Source organism: Stomoxys calcitrans, chromosome 2 (assembly GCF_963082655.1).
Source record: "Stomoxys calcitrans chromosome 2, idStoCalc2.1, whole genome shotgun sequence".
Lineage (NCBI taxonomy): Eukaryota > Metazoa > Arthropoda > Insecta > Diptera > Muscidae > Stomoxys > Stomoxys calcitrans.
This window is the reverse complement of record NC_081553.1, coordinates 112,974,420-112,994,116: the sequence shown is the minus strand read 5'-3', so window position 1 is coordinate 112,994,116 and position 19,697 is coordinate 112,974,420. Positions and strand designations below refer to the sequence as shown.

The window sequence follows — 19,697 nt, the reverse complement described above, 5'->3', positions numbered from 1 at the left end:
CCGTGGCTCAGAGGTTAGCATGTCCGCGTATGACGCCGAATGCCTGGGTTCAAACCCCGGCGTGATCATAGAAAAAAATTTCGGCGTTGGTTATCCACTTACTAATGCTTCTTACACTTGTGAGGCATTCTGCCATGTATAAACTTCTCTAACAAGTGGTAACGCTATGCGGCACATCATTCCGACTCGGCATAAAAAAGAAGGCCCCTTATAATTGATCTTAAACTTAAGGAAAGTTAATGGATAATTTAGTTTAGTATCTTTTATGAAGAGTTATGAATAGCCTTCGGAAAAAGGCAGTGGTGGGCTATATCAAACACCCTTTAGCATCCAGAAATGAGATATTGCGATAACCAGAAATATGGCTGAGAAAAATTCTAAACCTCCATTACTATCAAGTTCAATTAGATATGACCGATATTTGTGAATTATAAACTATAGACAACATCTTTCTAAAGTTAACACAGTATAGAAATGTTTATTTTGACTTCTAATACCATTTGTTGCGGCAATCATGGATGGCATGTCCAACTCAACCATAAATGCACAATTGTTTGGACTGTAGACCTTTGGCGGTGATAACTTTCAGTAACGATAAGTCGCCGAGTAATGCAATCTGTCGACGCATTTGGTATGTTTTGTAATCCAACGTTTGTTGTTGTTGTCTGTCTGTTCGATAAACGTTTTTAATTGACCCACTTAACGTGTGAATTGTTCCCGTTTCACTTGGGAAAAGCAGAACACCAAGCAACCATATGGAAGCAATGCTTGTTTCTTCGATGCCACAGATGGTGTCTACGATGAGGATCACATGAGTTTTTGTATTTTGATGTGTGTTCAAGAAGTATTTGTTGATTGGTAAAAATGTATTAATTACAAATTGATAATGATAAGATTAATATGGCTCACCAAGGAGAGTAAGGGCATGATGCATGGAGCTTAGCACTATGGATTTGATTCTTCATGTGTAAAAATGATAAAAATAATTAAAATTTATGAAGGGAACTCAAGCAGTCTGGCAAATGAAAGGCTTAATTAAATTATGGGCTCATAAATTGTTAATTTTAGGCTTCTCTAAATAAAATTCGAAAATACTTTGTGGAATGGAAAATGATAGTTGAAAAAAGTTGGGACCATAAATGAATTGAATGCTGAACATTGTAGAAGTCATTATGTAATATTTCAGTCCATTCGGATAAGAATTGCACCTTTTAGGGGCTCAAGAAGCGAAATCGAGAGATCGGTTTATATGGGAGCTGTATTAAGCTACTTATGTTGAAGGTCATGGGAGAAGCCGTTGTACAAAATTTCTGCCAAATCGGATGAGAATTACGCCCTATAGAGGCTCAAGAAGTCAAGCTCCAAGATCGGTTTATATGGCAGCTATATTAGGTTATGTACTGATTTGCGCCATACTAAGCAAAATTTCTTACAAATCGGATGAGAATTGCGCCCTCTAGAGGCTCAAGAAATCAAGCTCCCAGATCGGTTTGTTCCGATTTGCGCCATACTAAGAACGTCTCATGCAAAAATTTCATCCCAATAGGATGAGAATTGCGCCCTCTAGCGGCTCAAGAAGTCAGGAACCCTGATCGATTTAAAGGGTGATTTTTTTGAGGTTAGGATTTTCATGCATTAGTATTTTACAGATCACGTGGGATTTCAGACATGGTGTCAAAGAGAAAGATGCTCAGTATGCTTTGACATTTCATCATGAATAGACTTACTAACGAGCAACGCTTGCAAATCATTGAATTTTATTACTAAAATCAGTGTTCGGTTCGAAATGTGTTCAAATTTTGACAAATTTTGTTCAGTGATGAGGCTCATTTCTGGTTGAATGGCTACGTAAATAAGCAAAATTGCCGCATTTGGAGTGAAGAGCAACCAGAAGCCGTTCAAGAACTGCCCATGCATCCCGAAAAATGCACTGTTTGGTGTGGTTTGTACGCTGGTGGAATCATTGGACCGTATTTTTTCAAAGATGCTGTTGGACGCAACGTTACGGTGAATGAACACATTTCGAACCGAACACTGATTTTGGTAATAAAATTCAATGATTTGCAAGCGTTGCTCGTTAGTAAGTCTATTCATGATGAAATGTCAAAGCATACTGAGCATCTTTCTCTTTGACACCATGTCTGAAATCCCACGTGATCTGTCAAATACTAATGCATGAAAATCCTAACCTCAAAAAAATCACCCTTTATATGACAGCTATATCAGGTTGTGAACCGATTTAAACCATACTAAGCACAGCTGCTGGAAGTGATAACAGAACACCTTATGCAAAATTTCGATCAAATCGGTCAAGAATTGTGCCCTCTAGAGGCTCAAGAATTCAAGACCCCAGAACGGTTTATATGGCAGCTATATCAAAACATAGACCGATTTGGCCCATTTAAATTCGCAACCGACACTAATAAAAATTATTTGTGCAAAATTTCAAGCGACTAGCTTTACTCCTTCGAAAGTTAGCGTGCTTTCGACAGACAGACGGACGGATGGACATGGCTAGATCGACTTAAAATATCAAGACGTTCAATAGTGTATATACTAGGGTGATGAGTTTATACAACCTCATATCCCTGTATCATACTTTGATGAGTTTTTATTTAAGTCTAGCAGAGCCCGGCCCGCTCCGCTGCGCCTTATAATGCCCCGTTGGAGAGGAGTACTCTAAATTTGGAAATTTCTGCTTAATTTAATGTTCTGTTGCCATCATTGGTGATTTTAGCTACTTGCGGGAAGGGCGTCGCCGCAGATATTATATCCCAGATTCAATGTCTTCTAAATCCTATCCATACATATCCTTACTGACGATGTTTTAATATTCTACTCCCAAAACACCATTAACTTGATGAACACATATCTTCATCTTTGGTCTGAACGACCTCAGACTCTTGTTGAACGGCCTCAGACTCTTGGCTATAAAATTAGGTTTCATATTTATATTCCAATCCCAAAAACCTTTCACTTGAGCCCTAATTTGCCATGGGTGGGAACCAAGACACTTGGACCGAAAAAATTATATCAGATTCAAGCTCTACTTTTAAATACCTTTCATTTGAGACCCATACTGCCATGGTAAGTAAATACGCCGTTTTTGGGAGTTTTTTGAGGGTGGGTCGGGCCCCAAACGGTTGAAGCCAACATTGAAAAACAAAGCCTCGATCAACTCCTAAATACCTTTAATTTGAGTCCCGTATTGACATGGTCGATATTTATGTCCGGTTTAAGGGGAGTTTAGGGAGTGGGGTTTTCTCCCGAACAATTGGCCTCGAAATTGGATATCGTATTATTTTTGAACTCTCAAATACCTTTCATTTGAGTTCTATACTGCCATTTATCCCGTTTAAAGGATTTTTGGGGTTTAACCCCATATTACCATTGGTTTAAGGGGGCCAAAGTGGTCCCCTAAACACTTAGCCCTGAAAAAATGTCGCCATCGCGTTTTACTCCCAAATATCATTTGTTTGAAACCCATATTACCATTGGTTAAAGGGGACCAAACACTCTGCCCCAAAAGTGTATACCAAATTTATTTTCTAATCACGAATACCTTTGATTTGTGCCCCTGCTTGCAATAGTCAGCAAATATGTCCCCAAAGACACTTTTTCCCGAATATTGATATTCGAGATTCGTGCTCTACTCCCAAAGACCTTTTATGTGAGCCCCATATTACTATGGTCGGTAAATTTTTTTTTTCCTGTCAGCCAACACGCAGGGGATGTCCCCTATGAATGCAATGCATTGCGTTGGCGAAAGGGAAATTAGGAATTGGAGGGGGGAAAACGATGTAGTGCTTATTGACATTTGTCTTAAATCTTTGAATGTCAAAGTGGGTGGGAAGAACATTAGCCGGAAGTCGATTCCACATACGAACGGTTCGGGCGAAATAAGAATTCTCTCTATAATGCATTGTGCGGTCTGCTGGCCAATCAATTACAAACGGGTGTGAGATCCTGGGATGTCTAGTATCCCTGACATACATCCTCACATCAGGAATAAGAAGACGAATATCAGACGAACACACACCATGAAAGTAACGATAGAGCAGCGCCAAACAACCCACATTGCGACGATGATGAGGGGAGGCAGTAGAGTTAGATACCCCACTGTCCCCAATCAACGCCATCGCTTTCCTCTGTACACGGTCCAGTAGCTCCAGGAATGATTTTGAAGCTCCAGCCCATACATGTGAGTTGTACTCCATTTTCGGCCTTATGAAAGTGGTGAAGATGGTGAAGAAGATCAGACGGATTGCAGTAATTCTTACATCGTTTAAGGAAGCCTAAACACTTGAATGCTTCTTTCGACACTTCGAACACATGTTTAGCCCAACGGACATCACTTTGTATTTTCATGCCCAGAACATTAAGAGCTTCTGATTGCTCAACATCTACACCGTTGATAGACAAAGATGATCGTAATGGGTCAGCGCATCGTTTGTGTGACAACAAGCAGCACTGAGTCTTCCATGCATTATAATCTATTCGAATCATTCGACCACACTCAGAAATGGCCAGCAATGGCAGAGTGTATCGTCCATAACCCGCCTCTTGTCCTCAATCTCTCGAAGACTTGGCCTATGGTCGAAGGAGTACGAATGACAGAGATGACTGTCATCCGCAAATGAGTAGATCGTATTCGACGTCTGACCCAACAGATCGTTGATGAAAATTAGAAAAAGAGAAGGAGAAAGAACAGCCCTGGGGTACACCTGCGGTCAATTTGCGATCTTTGGATGAGGGTGTTTTGGGGAAAGGGCGGTCCCCAAACACTTGGTCCTACATTAGATTCGTTTTCTACTCTCAAATACCTTTTATGTCCAATTTAGGGGAGTTTTGGGGGCTGGGGTGGTTCCCCAATACGTTGTCCCACAATTGGATATCGTTTACGATTTCTACTCTTAAATACCTTTCATTTGAGTTCCATATTGTTGTGATTGGTCTATATATATAAATTTGGTAGGCTTTGGGGGAGGGGCGGCCCCCCTAAGTACCCCATCCGAAATTTGGTTACCAAATTTTTGTTTTTAGATAACTGTAAGAGAGCACACAAATCGCTTAAACCGCAACACCAATCTCTGAGATCTGGAAATAATTTTTGAGAAAAAGTCATCACCCTTACATATATTTATGGTGTCTCAGATCAATATTTCGAGGTGTCATAAACGGATTAACAAGATAAATGTACCCTCCATTTTATGGTGGTGGGTATAGAAGTCACACGTTTCATTGGCAAATAGTTTTTTCACCAGTCATACTCAAATTTACGCATTAAGGTGAGCCTAAGTTTAAGATGAAAATCCTTCGTAAAATAAAAGAACCAAGACATACGGAAAGATGAACTGGAAGAAGATGCCTTAAAAAATAATCTTAGAACTTCATATTTGAGTACTGGTCTACAAAGAAAAGTAAGGTGTAAACAACGATGGGTAGTTAAAATGAAGAAAGATGTCTAGAAACTTGGTTTTATGAATTGAAGAAGAATGTTGCAACGCCATAGAACATGGAAGAGTTTCTGGATTTGTGTAAACAAACAAATTCCTTTTAACAACTACCTAGCTGGTAATCGTAATGCATATCGTTCCATTAGGTACCGTAGACATTTTTTTACTTTTCCTTCACCTTCTGAAACTCATTAAGAAAACAAAGTTTTCACATAGCCTCACTAATCTAATTCGAAACAAATTGTAATAAGAATTTATGCAGCAAATCTGTTAATTGAAATCATTTATCGTTCAATTAATCGAATAGACTATGCAATTCTTACACTCACAAACACAAACACATTTTTTCCAATCTTCCCTTAAAGAACGAACTTTTATTCACATCACCTCCCTAATCCAATTCGATCAAGTCTGCACTTCGTATTTATGTGGCAGCAAATCTGTTAATTGAAATCACTTATCATTCAATTAGCACAACTATTGAATGAATAGAGCTGAGTAGAGTAGATCAGTAGAAGAAGACAACAAGAAATGTGATTCAGAATTCAAAATAGCTTTACTCCGTGTCCTACTAATAAATACAGAAGAATATTTGCACAACGCCATAGGCAGTGCTTGACAGATGCGCAGCTCTTTCACCGTTGAATCTTCTCTCGTTCCGTCGTCCCAATACCACGAAAAAAACAACAACTTATGAATAATAAATTGGCAATACATGGATGAGTCATAAAAAAAAATATTTGTCTTTTTTTTTCATTAAAAAGTTCTCTCTCCATGCTTTGGTAGGGGCTTTGTCATCATACATCTGGGCAAGAATTTGTAATGTGGCACACACCAGTGTTTGCACAAATTCGTTGTATATGGCACATGTTACCATTTAGGGAGTTATGCCTTCATATTGATGGGCACGTACATGTACAAATACTTCTGCTGCATTGTTTTGCAATGGCTTGAGAAGCATTTGTGGCCAATGCACCATAATCAATGATTGAAAGTAGGTTGTAGTTTTTGGCAGGGAACTAGTCACTAGTGAACTGGAACATAGTTTTTTTCTAAGGATACGAAGTGTGTTTAAGTACTGCAAAGTCTTCTAATAAAATTGATAATGAAAGTTAGGTTAGGTTTTAGTAGCAGGCTGGAATCAGTCTCACTTAGTCACTATAGTAGTCCTTTGTTATACCCTAATAATAAGAGAAGGAAGATGACTTCTTGTTCGTACCATTGAAACACTGAATCTGAATTTTCACATCAGCCAAATCATATTTTTTGGATAGGAACTTCTCACTACTGAACTGGAACATTGCTTTTTTCTAAGGATGCCCATTGTGTTTAAGGTCTGTACAAGTTTGTAGTCGCTTCCACGGATTGTTGAGACTCTGAAATCGCTTTATATGCCTAATGCCTTGTTCACATCGGTTAATTCAGTCAAGTCTTCAAAGAAATGGGAACCAAAAGTTGAGTTTTTCGTTGAACGTGTGCGGGACATGCATACAGCAGATATTTCTTTGTTTCCTCTTCATTAACGACTTCACAGATTCCGGAGTCATCATTACTTTCCAACTTTAATCTATCAGCATGTTTTTCAGTCATACAGTGACCTAACAGGTTTGGCATGATGAGGGATACTGCTATTCTACCAACGACAACAAGGCATAGACCTTTTCATGTTCAGTTTGGGCCACATAACCTTTAGCGTTACCTTTTGGGCCCTATCAAAGAGTTTGCTAATGTCGCTGGAGATATGCTTGTTGCAAGATCGTCTGCTCTACGATTGCCTGGAATATATGTATGGCCCACAACCGAGAACAGGTTAATTTGAAATTGTCAAACATCTCGGTGAGAGATCTATAACAGCCGGGAACGGGTTTTCCATTCAAAAACATGTTCTTCAGAGTTATAATGGTTTTCTGAGAAGGTATTCATGCCTACTATTGTTTTTAAATTGTATCTTAGCCACTCCACCCCTTCTATAATTGCAAGAATTTTCGCCTGATACACATTACAGTGATCTTCTTTATGTTTCCAGTCCTAGTTCTTTAGAGTAAACCCCAAGGTCCATATTGTCATCCTGTCAGAACCATCCGTACACCGTAGACGTCTCATGCCTTCTATTACTGGGAATATTATAGATCCAAAAAGCTTTATTAAGTTTACATCAAATATTGGCTCAAACAATGTGTAATCACTGCCAGACATATTAGGCATGGTGTTAAGGATAACAAAAGCCCCTTAGCTGCGGCTACACCAGATAGAAAGGTTCGTTATACTTACGACAGTAGCCGCAATCATTTGTCTAGACCCATTGTCCATAGGCTTTAAGTGTAGCGCTAAATTCAGAGCATCAGCTGAAGTCATCCTCAATGCAGCTGTGCACAAAAAATCCATCTTTTAGATCCTGTTGAGTATTGAACAGGAGCACTGTCCGCCGAACCACAAAACCATATAGCATTATGGATCTCTGACAACTGCAGTATGCAGCCATGCATGCATGCATGCAGCATGATACGCAGTTTAAGCCCTTCATTTTTGTCAATAATCCTCTTGAGCAAGAGTTGCTTTGTTCGCCCTTCCAAAAATGTTGGACTTTAAGTTCAAATTTCTGTCCAGGAAGACCGTCCACATATATTGCGTTTTCTGTAAACCCTTCCTTAGACCAACCAGTAAAGAAAGTTACTGCCGTTGGTAGACTAAATGCGAATGGTTAAAAGATAGAAGGCTAATAGGCTAATACTATCGCGATATAATCGGGGAGACGATAAGAAACCTGCCTGGTTCGGAAGAGATTTCGCATTTGATACCTGAGACTTGGTCTAGTATAGTCATCTGGTTGTTTGCCTACGAACGTTCCATTAAGGAACAGGGGAAAACTTCTCATTTATCCATGTGTGCTGTCCGTTTCTAGTTAAAGCTCAATGATAAGGGACCTAATTTCACTGTGATACAGCGTAATATAGCTTAATGCATTTATTTGAAACGCCTAGAAGGAAGAGAGATAGATCCATTGATAAGTATAGCGATTGACTCACAATCACTTTCTAATCCGATTTAGCTATGTTCGTCTATCTGTCTGTCCGTCTGTCCATGTTAATTCGTGCACAAACTACTGGATGCAATTTTTATCCGATCATCTTCAAATTTGGCACAAACATTTTTTTATTGGAATATACACGAAGCCTTTTGAAATTGGAAGAAATCGGTTCTGATTGGGCTATAGCTCCCATATATATGTTCGTCTGATTTGGACTAATATTGCACTAATGTGGTCATTTGTTAACCGCTTCTAACGGAAATCGGTTCAGACTTAAACCTTACACCGCGAGATCGGTCTATATAGCAGCTATATCCAAATCTGGGCCAAATTGCAGAAAGTTTTCAAAGAGCCTAATGCAACTCACTTTCCCAAATTTCGGCGAATTCGGACAATAAATGCGCCTTTTATGGGCACAAAACCTTAAATCGAGAGATCGGTCTATATGGCAGTTATATCCAAATCTGTGAAGATCTGAGCCAAATTAAAGAGGAATTTTGAAGGGCTAAGCACAACTCATTTTTTGTCCGATTTCTATGAAATTTAGGACAGTGAGTTGTGTTAGGCCCTCAATATCCTTCTTGAAGTTGTCCCAGATCGGTCCAGATTTGGATAGAGCTGCGTATAGACCACTCTCTCGATTTAAAGTATTGGCCCCATTTATTATTCGATTTCGCTGAAATTTGACACCATCACTTATGTTAGGCTTTTCGACATTCGTGTCCTATATGGTTCAGATCGGTCTATATTTGGATATGGCTGCCAAAAAGACCAATATTGAACCAAAGTGAACAGAACCTTGTATTTATTAGACCACTCAATGTTCTTGCTGAATTTGGTCCAAATCGGACCATATTCGGATATAGCTGCTATAGGTGCATAAATAACGCATTTTTCATCGGATTATGACGAAAGTTGGTTTACATATATACCCGAGGTGATGGGTATCCAAAATTCGTACTTTGCCTTTTTAAATGATTAAAACTAAAATAGCTTCATATCACACTTGAAGGTGTTGCTTATGCAGTTTAACATTCCTCCCAGGCACCTTCCCTTTACTCAGTTTGAATTCTATTGTGTAATTAAAAAGGAATTTTTCCTATAAGTTGCACAAAATGGGCCATCCATTTCGACCAAAAATAACCTTAAATGGCATTAAAGTAAATTATTGACCATAAATACCACACAAACATTAAGGAAGGGGCAACCCTATCCAATTGAAAGTCATTGTCTGAAATTCGTTCTAGGATTATCCTTAATGGAATTTCAAATAATTTGAGATAGTATCAAAAAGGCTTCTTTTTTGTTATTGTTCTTTAACCACAATAGAATTGTTTAAACCATCCTGATAAAACTATTTAAAGACAGTGCCATTTCTCACATCCTCCGCATGACTGGAAAATCCAAAAATTTTTCTAGAAAAGAGTCTCCGTATACTGTGGCACTTCTATCTTCTTCTTAACAACTATTTAACAATCAATCTCCAATTTCACTTCATTCCATTTACTCTCAAATATCAGCACTTCCTTAAAAAAAAATACAAAAGCAAGAAAGGACTACCATTGCAACCCTCTAACTGTAAAGATTAGGGGTAGGGTAAGGAGTCTTTGTGCCGGCAATTTATGTATTTCTCCCCTTCAGGGCATATGTATGTTCGTTGCTTTGGTTTTTCTCGGAAAAATTGGCCGTGCGGAAAATTTGGCATTACCAAAATGAATGTTGCCAATATCGTGGGTGTTCTTAGCGACCACATTTCACACAAGTTTTTTTCGGATTTTGTATTATAAGTACAATTTCATGGAACAAATCATTCTAATTCCTTTGATGACTCAATTGACAGACAAAAGAGCTGATGGGGGTGATTCGCTAAGCGTCTGTTGTTTTTTTCGGACAGACTTCAGATTCGACTTAAAATATTTAGATTGTACATAAAATTCTAAGATTTTTACATTTGCTAAGTATAAGCTCCTTTGATATATACAATGGACAAAGATTGTGTACCGGGTAGCTGACACGAAGTGTTACCAAGTTGACACTGGTACATACATTTGCTTAACTAGTAATGACAGCTACATAACATGTAATTTACTGTAAGCTCATTAGGAATTGGCTTCTGTGTTTATTTAAAAAGAAAGTTATTCGTGTTGGAGTTCAAGCCTAATACTGAGATTGCATTATATTTGGCTCGAAAAACATAACAGGCTATTGTTGGCGAACTTAAACACCTTCAAGTGAACAACGTGTTTGCGTATTGCAACATAAATTGTTATAATGGTACTGGTAGCGTTGATTTTTTTTCAAACAAATACAGATCGGAAGCAAATCGTCAAGCCGTAAAAAAATTCAAAACAAAAATCAAGTCAAATGGCCAGATTTTGGCCAAAAAATCATATAAATGAAATAAAATCGTCATGTCTGGCAGCCCTGCTTACGAGTACAAGGTTAGGTTTAAGTGGCAGTCTGCATGGGACTCAATTAGACATTTTTTTCCTGATAGCGCAGGAACACGAGAAGGAAGATGCCTTTTAAGACCTACCATTCAAATCGTTTTAAAAAGAACAACAACATGTAAATATTCACACCCGCTAATTCAGACAATTTCTCAAAGAAATGAGAACCTAAAGGGAAAATCCTTCTGCCTGCCAGTGCAAAATACACGCAGTGCAAAATACCGTAATTTTCTATAGCATCGTCTTCCTCGACGTTCTCACATCTTCTGCAGAAGTGGTTACTTGCAATCCTTGCAAATCTGGAAGATCTGAGTCTGTCAGCAAATTTACCGATCAGACAGTGACCTGTCATGATGCACACAATGACTGAAATGTCTGTTCTAGCCAGCGACACCAAAGCGATAGAACTCTTCAAGTCTAGATTGGGCCATAAAATGTTGGAGTGTTCACGACCCGCTCTTTGTGACTATTTGCCTTTCGGGCCTGATCTTAAAGATTTAGTTAACATATCGCTGTCCAGCAAACTTCTTGAGAAATCTGCGACTGTCGAAGGCGGTTTTCGAATTCAGAAATTAGTCCCCAGAGATGTGATGCACAAACAAGCCATCATTTGAATCCGGCTGAGTATTGAACAGTACGTGGAGTTTTGAAGTGCCGTCCACCAAATCACAACACCATATAGCATTATAGATCTGACAACTGCAGTTAACCCCTAACTTTTGCCAATGGCCTTCTAACAGTTGTATAGGGCAAGAGTTGTCTTTCCTGTCGTTTTCAAAATCTAGGATTTTGCTTTTTCAGTAAATGTATAATTCTTTTATTCCATGGAGACAGGTTTCACCATTGGTACAATGTATCTCCTGGTGAAAAGAACAACTAAATAACCCATGTCACGACTAGGAATGTCAAGGAGCATTTGAAGCCAAGAATGCGGCATAAAAGGCAACTTTACAGGCAGTAGCATAGGAAATGAAAAGACGTGAGTGAGAGCGAATCGAAATGTTCTGTAGCCAGAATGAAGTCCAAACAATCTACCAAAGAATTAACCACCAAAAAGATTTCGTTGGTAGAAGCTCATCCTCCTACAGAGACAAAGAAAGAAATCTGGTAACAGATACAAATAGTGTGCTGAGGATATGGAAAGAACACTTTTCCCAGCTGCTGGTATCCGATGATGGTGGCCATATACCACAGGTATACCACAGAACCACCAATCACTGATGATGGTATAGCATATTTACCTTCTCGTCAGAACAAGGTCCATGTAGCAGTAACCAAGCTTGAAAAACAATAAGGCAGCAGGAGCCGATGAGTTGCCGGTTGAAGTGGCTAAGACCGTAGGCGACACTGATAAGGCGTACGCATCGGCTCGTCTGCGCAATATGGGTAGAAAAACGCATACCCGATGATTGGAACCTCAGCATACTAGGTTCTGTACACAAGAAATGAGACAAGACAGTATGTGCTAACTACAGAGGAATAAGTCCACATCGCATACAAGATACTATCGATCGTACTGTGCGAAAGATTAAAGTCAATGAGATAATTGGGGCCTATCAATCTAGCATAGAACTGATATTTGCACTACGCCAAATCCTGGAAAAGACCCGAGAAGCACAAATAACAAATGAAGCCGCCTTCGACAGTCCTATATGTTCAAAGCAAACGAAACATGCGAAAGCAGATGAGGTAGTACTTTAAGTGTTTGAGAGAAAGATCCTTCGTCAAATAAATGGACCAGTCTGTGTTAATTGTGAACATAGGCGTCGTATGAAATATGAGCTTTATGAGCTGTATGACAACGATAGCACCGGTTGCGTTGACTACGTGGCTAGAATAAATGGAGAAGCTCCAGCGAAGATGTCTTTTGAAGACGACCATAATAGAACACGCAAAAGGGGAAGCCCAAAACTCCGATGGGACCCATAGGAGAAAGTCATCTCGTAAGTTTTGATACTAACTATAACTGGTACAAATGTTCAGGAATCTAAATTTAGTAAATCTGCGTAGGAAATGCGGGTTTAGTGCATTCAATGCCTTCAGTCGGAAAGCAGGGATACGTGACAGCTGCATACAAATATGGCCAAATCTGGTCCATACTCATGGTCCATTCAACTCAGTGTAACGGCGAAAAGGGTAATAAAAGCGCTTGTTTGGGCTTAAACACTTAAATTGGGAGTTCGTTTTATCCAAACTCGGCAACGTTGTTCATTGAAATTGGAAACTTAGCTTATATGTCGCTAGAGGCATACCCACAGATTCCAGTATCCCTGGAATGTGTAGGGTAGTTTCTAGTCTCGCAAGCTCGTCTGCCTTAGAATTCCCTGGGATATCTCTGTGGGCAGGAACCCAGAACAGGTGAATTTTGAGCTGTTCAGCCATCTCGTTGAGAGATCTGTGAGAATCGAGGGTGGTTTTTGTGTTCAGAAATACGTTCTCCAGGGATTTAATGGCTGCTTGGGTGTCAGAGAAGATATTTATGCCAATCGTCGTAATGACATTATATCTTGGCCATTCCTCCACTTCCTTAATCTTCCCTTGATACACACCGCAGTGGTCAGGTAAACTTCTCGATATGACTAGTTCTAGCTTTTCTGAGTATACCCCAAAGCCCTCCAGGTCGTTTAGTTTGGAACCATCCGTATAGAAGTCTATGTAACTTCTATTACCAATTATATCGTAGTTCCAATCGGTTCTATCAGGAGAAGTGGTACTTTACTTTTTATCAAAAAGCGGCTCAGGTAGGGTGTAATCCACACTACCTGGAACATCGAATATTGTATCAAGGATAACACAGTGTCCATAGCCGCCACATGTCCAATGAGAAAGCTCCCTTAACCTCACGACAGTGGTCGCTGCAATTTGTCTAGCCACAATATCCAGAGGCATTAGATGTAGCATTAAATTCAGTGCATCAGATGGTGTCGTCCTTAGTGCGACTGTGATGCACAAACAAGCCATCCTTTGGATCCGGTTATGTATTGAGCAGTAGGTGGATTTTTGAAGCGCCGTCCACCAGACCACAACACCATATAGCATTATAGGTCTGACAACTGCAGTATATACCCAATGCGTGACGCGCGGTCTAAATCCCCAACTTTTGCCAACGGCTCTCTTGCAGGTGTATAGGGCAAAAGTTGTCTTTCTTGCCCTTTCTAAAATGTTGGATTTGAAGTTAAATTTCCTGTCCAGCAAAGACCCAGCGAACAACGCTTACAAAATATTGAATTTTATCATCAAAATGTGTGCCCTATTAAGAAAGTTCATTGCGCGCTCATTTTTTCTCATTTTTGCAAAAATGGGTACGTAAATAAGCAGAATTGTTTGATTTTGGGATGAAGATCAGCCAGAAGCATTGCAAAAACTACCGAAGCATCCAGAAAAAATCACGGTTTGATGCGGTTTATGGGCTGGTGGCATCATTGGACCGTACTTCTTCAAAGATGATGCGTACGATACGCGTAACGTAACTGTGAATGGTGAGCGCTACCGTGAGATGATATCCAACTTTTTTTTGCCCAAAATGAAAGAGCTTGACTTGCATTACATGTGGTTTCAAATGGATGGTGCCACATGCCACACAGCACGCGTAACAATGGACTTATTGAGAGGCGAGTTCGGTGAACATTTCATTTCACATTCGGGACCGGTCAATTGGCCGCTTAGATCGTGCGATTTAACACCTTTAGATTATTTGTTGTTGGGCTATGTTAAGGCTCATGTCTATACAGACAAGCCCACTTCAATTAGAGCATTGGAAGACAACACTGAGGCATTCATTCGTGAGATATCGGCCGGAAAGAGTATGCCAAAATTGGTCTAAGCGGATGAACCATTTGTGGCGCAGTCACGGTCAAAATTTGCATGAAATAATTTTCCAACATTAGTTTATATGGACCGTACTATCGATTCAAAAAAAAAAAGATTTTTAAACATTTATATAACTCTTAAAAAATCACCCTTTAGTTGTCCCAGTTCTGTGTTGCCCCTGTGGCTTTTACCTTTTTGAAAAAATTTTCTGCAACCATCCCTTAGAACAACCAGTACTGAAATTCAACCTGGCGGTACTTGTTAGCCCCTTGATAAGGTTCTAGGACATACAGAGTTATTTTTGTTATTTAGGGCTTTCGTAATCCGCTTCACTATAGTTTCTTGTCTTTTACAGTTTCCACTTCATTTTACAGGTCTATAGGAGATGGCGCTGTAGAACCTTACCAACGCCCTACTTTGATAAGAATTAAGTGTGGCATATTTCAAGCGAACACCTTTATTTCTTCGATCAGCTTTCGTGATTTTCACAGACGGAAGGACATGGCTAGATCGATAGAAAATATCACGATGACAATATACATATGTACAGTGGCACAGATATGTCTACATACTCTTTCATAAATTTCACTTACGTAAACTGGCAGTATCGTAGTGAGGATAAGACTTTACCCTCATAATACTGGAAAACGTGCTAACAACTTTAATCAACAACAACAAAATTTCGTTTGGAAAAAAGTGTTTATTGAGTGGCGTATGTTGACTTTTCTGTCCCACTGTATGTTCGCAGATTAATAATTAGAGGTACTGCAAACGGAACGCAGATATTAGTATACCCCACATGGTGTTGGATTTAATTAAGCAAATAAAAAATCGATGCTTTGATGGCAAGACAATTGTTGGCTCCTGCCTTGTTTTGTTTGGATTTTAAAGAATTTTTTTGTACCTATTACAAAAAAAAGAAAAACGCGATTGTGGCAACACTGACCAATGCTATTCCAACATTGGCCATCAATCATATATTTAAAATTTTGAAACTTCAAAAAATCGCTTACACTTTTTTTTTTGCACTCGGATTACAATGTTTGATCTTTTCAGTTTGAATTTTTAATGAAAATTTATAATTTCTTGCATTAGAGAAACGATTTTTGTTTTCTTGCTTACATTTTGTGAATATTTTCACTATATTCGTATCAGCTGTTGTAGTTGTTGTTGTTGTTGCTGCTGCTGCTATTTTTGTTATTAGTTTTGAGATGGTGTATGCTGGTGCACATAACCACCCACGCAAAGATAGATCTATTGGATGGATGCACTCCACTCACTCACTCACGTCACTCACTTGCTAGGCTGACACAAAGCGAATGCTGTTTGTTGTGGTGGTTGTTGTTTTTATTGCTGCAGCTGTGCTGTGGGCCTGGCCGACAGCATTAACTTTCAAACAATTTAATATGCACACGCACCACCGCTAATGCTCTGCTCTGCACGGCACTGCAGTTAGAAAGAAATTCGTAATTTGTTGTTGTTGTTTTTTTTTTTTTGTTATTGTGGCTCCTTTATCTTTAGGCACTTTTTCACACACACACGCGCGCACACCTACAGAAACTCACTCCGAGACAGACAGACGGACGGACAGGCAGGCAGGCAGATATGCACAAATTTGTGTATTTATATTTTTTCACTTTTTTTTTCGTTTCGATACTCCACTTGTGTAGTATTTGTTATTTCTTCTTTTGTTGTAGTTGTTGTTTTTTCTTTATGTATTTTATGCACTTTATTCGATTCCGATATGAATTCTCCACAGAATGAGACAAACACCTCAAAACATCCGCCTGTGTTTGCAGCACTCACTGCATGCATGCACTTTGTATTTCGGCGCACGTAATTTCTTGGATTTTTGCTTTTCTCAACCAACTGCCGTCGCTGTCGTCTTCAAACAAAAACCGGCGCTTCCAATCAAAAACGCTTTAATAAATTTTCATAAACGCGTCCAAACCGCACGAGAGCCCAATACTAACTGATGTTGAATGAACTGAGCCCACCTTAACCGAATGCAGCAGTGGCTTGATGAGGTTTTGTTGTTGCCTTTCTGGTTTTGTTTTGTTTCTTCGCATTCATTTCGAAAATGTTCGTTCATCCCCACACATAAACACTTACACACAGTTCATTCGTTCATTCACGTATTCTATGGGTGGCAGGCAGTGTTCATTTTGTTTATCTACTATGGGAGCATGAAAGAGATATAAGTTCACCGTTATAAGCCCCCCAGAAAGTATTGAAAAAGAGCACCCGTTTTAGACAGAAGCGGAGAGAGAATAAGAGAGTGGGAGCTCCCAAATGAAAATGTAAACAAATTTGTAATAATGCTTGGCGATGCAATGCGTATGACTCGCTATCTTTTCAATGTGTTATGTTTACAACCGGCTCCATTGGGGCCGGTTAGTTAGTGAAGCAGAGTTGCCAACACTTGGAATTGTTAAACTAAGATTTTAATTCATTTTATTTAATGCATGTACCTACCGCAATATGTAAAACTTCATAAAATTCTATGACGTTCTCGCAAAGTTCATCCGTCGGTGTATTACAATCAAGAAGAACAGTTTCTAATCCAGAGATAGGTTAAGATTAAAGAGGACATAGAAAAATTTTAAATATTTTTGGGAAACGCCCTATCCCAAAAACCACCAATCTGATGTGTATCGTAATGAATACAATGTTGGCTTCAAATGAAAGGTGTTTAGGAGTAGTGTACGAATCGGGTATACAAATGTGATGCCAAGTGTCTAGGGAATGGACTCACAAGAAAAGAAAACGGATATGCAGGCCGACTGGGACGATATGGGATTCAAATAAAGAGTTTTTGGGAGTAGAGCACGAATCTGGTATTCAAAGATAGGCACAGGTGTCTTGATAGTCGCCCAACCCAAAAAAGCCCACAAACGGACATTTAGACCGATGGCAGGATTCACTGAATATGGTGAAGCCAAGCGATTAGCCGACATACATCTTTTTTAGTTTTTGGTAGTACTTGGCATTGAGGATGTCAGTTTGTTCTCTTTTTACATTCATTCTTTGTTTACGTTTTCTCCTACATGATGACATTTTCAATTGGCAGATTTGACAACCTTAATGATGTTCATGGGGCCTATCCACTTTGTGTTTTCATGGGGCCTATCCACTTTGTTTTGTGTGACCTAACCGTCTATTAGTGAATCCTGGGCCGATCTTAAATCTGATTTTAACTATTTTCAATGAAGTTTCCGAGGACGTCCCTTTGCCTATAAAAATTTGAAAACCCGGAGAGGTAGGCCGATTGGGACAATATGGAATTGAGTGAAATGTTGTTGAGAATAATGTTCGTTTCTGATATTCAAGATAAAGGAAAAGTTGAACACTCCCTAAAAATACAAAAATATATAAACCTGTCCGGACAATATGGAACTTAAATGAAAGATCTTTGGGAGTAACTATGAATCTGATTTTAATATTCGAGACCAAGTGGCACAAATACTCACCAAACTTACAGCTCGGCCAATCGGGACAATATTGATCTCAAAAGGAAAACTTTTATATATGTAGGTAGACCGATCGAGATATTCAAATGAAAGATCTGAAGGAGTAGAGTTCAAATCAGACATTCAGGGTTGTAAGCATTTAGAAGAATGCCCCTGAAAACAGTCAGACAAACATGTATGCCAATCGGGTCTCCGCTATGAAGCGATTATGAGACTTAGTTCGATGGGGCAGTGAATTTAAGATGGGATTAGGGCAGACCATCACGGGATAATCGAGGGGACGTCACTGATAGCCTTGTAGACTATGGAGAAGAATAAAACCTATGCTGATCATAGCGCAGTCCACATCATGTATCTCGCGTGGTGTATGTGGAATGAAAAGCAGACAACTTGACTTTGAAGCTCAAGGGAATGTCGAGTTAAAGACCTGGACGACAAACTCACATATATTACTGTAGGACAGCTAGCCGAAAGAACAACAAAGATCTTATTGGGAGATCCAAAGTAATAAGATCAGTATCATTATAAAACACATGAGACTACGGGCGCATTTATGAAGAATAGGCGCGCATTGGTGACTGGCCACCGTACTACTACTAAATTTTCCATGAACATTGCACTAAGGAAGAGGGAATACTTCTCTCAGATCATTGAGTGCAGTCCGATTAAAGTTTAAACTCAATGATAAGGGACTCCTTTTGCCACATAGCGAAACCACTGAGTAGAGAAGTTTTAGCATGAACGAATACCTCACAAATGTAGCCAGCATTAGTAATGGGATAACAACAGCTGAAAATTTTTCTCGTGTTAACGCCGGGATTTGAACCCAGGCGTTCGGCGTAATAGGTAGACATGCTAACATCTGCGCTACGGTGGCCTGCAAGCCAGTTAGCGCATAGATTACCATGTCCCCCTTTGACGCTGAACGCCTGGGTTCGAATCAGGGTTGTGGGGCCGAGGTTTTGAGGCCGGAGTCGAAGGCGAAGTCGGTCTATTGAGCCGGCCTCGTAGCTCGGTTCGGAGTTGAATATGCTTGCCCCGACTCCGGCTTAATACTCCGACTCCGGCTTAATACTCCGACCCGGGGTATATGTTCGGTTGATAACCTTTTGTTTGTTCCGGTCGCCGATGGTTTTTTCTTGGGTAAGGCAGTCGCCAGTATATTTATCTAAATTTTAATATCAAATTCTTAGTCTACTCTCGTCTGCCAACATGTACGTTTGGGAGTCAGTCCCGACACTTGGTGCAAACTTTTATACAAAATTCGAATATTACTTTTAAATATCCTTCATTAATATCCATATTGTCCCAATAGGTAAACATATCCGTTTGGGTGGGTTTTGGGGTGGAGCATCCCCCAGATTATTTGATCCCAAAGATATAAGGTTTTTGAAAATTTAGGAGAGGTTCAGAGATCAGATTCGTAATCTACTGTCGTAGACCTTCATACATGTCCGTTTTGGCTAATTTTGGGTTTGGGGAG

The 19,697-nt window shown here is 39.5% G+C and overlaps 1 protein-coding gene across 2 annotated transcripts in view; it reads right to left on the bottom strand.

Annotated features, from left to right (window-relative positions):
* Positions 1-16,730, bottom strand: part of LOC106093639 (rho GTPase-activating protein gacZ) — a 244,714-nt gene extending 227,984 nt beyond the window's left edge. For both annotated transcript variants that reach the window (XM_059361585.1, XM_059361586.1), the window contains exon 1: positions 15,867-16,730. The gene's annotated coding sequence lies outside the window, so the exon portion shown is untranslated. The remainder of the gene's footprint in view (positions 1-15,866) is intronic.
* Between the last annotated feature and the right edge of the window lie 2,967 nt (positions 16,731-19,697).